This window comes from Pinus tabuliformis, chromosome 1_2 (assembly GCF_031772625.1).
Source record: "Pinus tabuliformis cultivar Carrire ecotype Pingquan chromosome 1_2, CPIR1, whole genome shotgun sequence".
In the NCBI taxonomy this organism is placed as follows: domain Eukaryota; kingdom Viridiplantae; phylum Streptophyta; class Pinopsida; order Pinales; family Pinaceae; genus Pinus; species Pinus tabuliformis.
Genome location: NC_142298.1, coordinates 682928552 through 682930992, shown reverse-complemented (window position 1 = coordinate 682930992; position 2441 = coordinate 682928552). Strand labels below are relative to the sequence as shown.

At 29.6% G+C, this 2441-nt stretch overlaps 1 long non-coding RNA gene across 1 annotated transcript; it reads right to left on the bottom strand.

The window, feature by feature from the left end:
• Window positions 1-325: 325 nt before the first annotated feature.
• On the bottom strand, window positions 326-822 carry LOC149207545 (uncharacterized). Its single transcript, XR_016252016.1, has 2 exons — window positions 778-822; window positions 326-666 (listed from the first exon to the last, which is right to left on the bottom strand). It is a non-coding gene; the product is annotated as an uncharacterized LOC149207545 (long non-coding RNA).
• Between the last annotated feature and the right edge of the window lie 1619 nt (window positions 823-2441).

Here is a 2441-nt window from a genome sequence, read left to right as displayed (position 1 = left end):
ATGAGTTTTTTTAAACTATTCATATAAGTGAATACAGAAAGAATAATACAATTGTCATAGAGTAATAGCTTCTAGAAATAACATTAAATATGAATGTAACTCATATAAACAACAAAACCTTATGACCACACACATGTATGAAACTATGTTGGACAGTGAAGGGAAGTCTATCAATTGATTCATAATATCAACAAGAAACTCCGACTACAATTATAAAACAACCAAAACAACATTCCTCTCATTTTTAATAATAACACAGAGACATAACATAATTCAGAGACCCAATTTTTGGAAATGACAAACGCATGACACATATACAATGATATTGGAATTAACAGAAGGAATTAATGCCTTGGTTGACAAAAAAAATAATTGTTACAGTTAATGAGTTAAGTCCAATCCATAATCTCTACGATAAATAAGGTTCTCGAGGGTTTCACACTCGTAAAAAATAAACATTAAAGGAATTAAATATAGGATTACATTAATAGTATTCAGTGTCAAATTTCATTGCAAAACTCCTTTTAAAAACTCTAAGTTTGAAACCCTAGTTGGGTAGGTTTTCCATGAACACCTGGAAACAAAAGTAGTAACATTACAGTGGAACCTATGCGAAGCCATGAATTTCCAAACGAAATGTAGAGAATTTGCAGCCTAAGCCTTTACCTACAGTGCAAGTAGAACAAATGGCAAGGAAAAATTAATAATTAGTATTGACACACATCAATTATCGATGGAACAATGAGAGTTGTGAGGAAAACTAAACAAGGTTTTTACCTGAGCAGTTGCTTGTACCCTTAACAATCTTCCAACAATAACCCTAATGAGAAAATGCAAGTGTTATGGTGGTATAACCAAGAATTTCTGAATCAGAAATTAAAAATAAAATCCAATGTGTCGACCTTACATTAGCTATGGTAGAGGAAAACTTAGATAGACCGAAATTCAGTCAAATTTTGTGGTCTCCAAGGAAAAATTTAGAGAATAACCATGGCATGGGTCGCATAGAGTCGTAGGATTTAATTTCCCTTGTAGCAACCATAGGAAAGATAAATTAGGCTATCATTACCAAGAATGGGAACACAAGACACAAAAGAAAGTATGCTAGAGAAACTACTAATGAATATTATCTATATGCACAATCACATGACATCAAATGAAGTAAACCTGAGAGACCCATGGAAGAAATATCTCAATAGTTGCAGAGAAATTTTCTTGACAAGAGTGTAGATAAAAGGAGCCACCCTATAACTCGTCCCTCCACATTTAACCATCCATTAAACCCTAATTCTCTAGAACCATTAATTAATGACACTCATAGAAATCTTGTCTCATCACCCAGTAGCATGTGATTGGAAGCTTTCACGAGGGTTTAAAGGATTCCAGAACGTAAGGGTTGCAACGCTCACTATGAACTAATTATATAATTATAAGAATTAGTATCCAATGATCATATGAATCAAGATTCTATCACAGCATGGATTCCAATAAATGATGTGCTTAATTATTAAAAACAAAATAAAATGAAATGTGATGTTGACCCTTTATTGACTTACACTGTGATCCAAATAAATTACATATTTACATACCAATTACCATTAAATAACCCATGTATGAGGAAATAGGTGTTAAAGTTAATTATTATTATTAATTTTAAGATGGATCTAGATTGGTTTTATTATTAATTATAATTATAATTATAATTATTAATTATTAATTTATATTTTATTTGATTTTTAATTATATGTAATTTGATCCAATCAAAATGTTTTATTGACAATAGCGTAGTCTAACTTATATACAAATTGGCCTTTTTACTAGAACCTCGCAACACAATCTCAAACAAGATTGTGATTTTTTGTTGTTTAAAATGTATTTTTGAATGCATAAATCGATTCAACACCCTAAAAAACCCTCGGGGCACTCAAATTCTACAAATTAAACAACTTAAACTCAAGTTTTAAAAATCTCTATAAAATTTTGATTAAAATTAACGAGAAAAATGCACTGAAAAAAAGTCATTTCATCTATAAGTTAGACTACACTGTTGATAATTATCATTATTAATTATTTTAGTTTATTTTATTTTTCTCAAGTCAAAAGGTTTAAATGACATTACAACATCTCTACATAATGGGCTAGAGCTCACATGTAATTGTTTACAAACATTTACACCATTATAACATCTCCTATACCTTTTTTTTTAGATTTAATTTTGAAAATGTTATAAAATAAAATTAAAATAAAATATTTTGATTTTGAAATGAGTTATAGTTTTTTCAACTAACTTTCAGATAAATCAACCATCAGATATTGTTGATGTGATTTATCTGAAAGTTAGTTGCAAAAATCAATATGGATCACAAAAGTGTGAGATCAAATATGAGTTATGGTTTTTGCGCAAGTGGTATTGATAAGGCATGGTACTAGCCTATGGTATG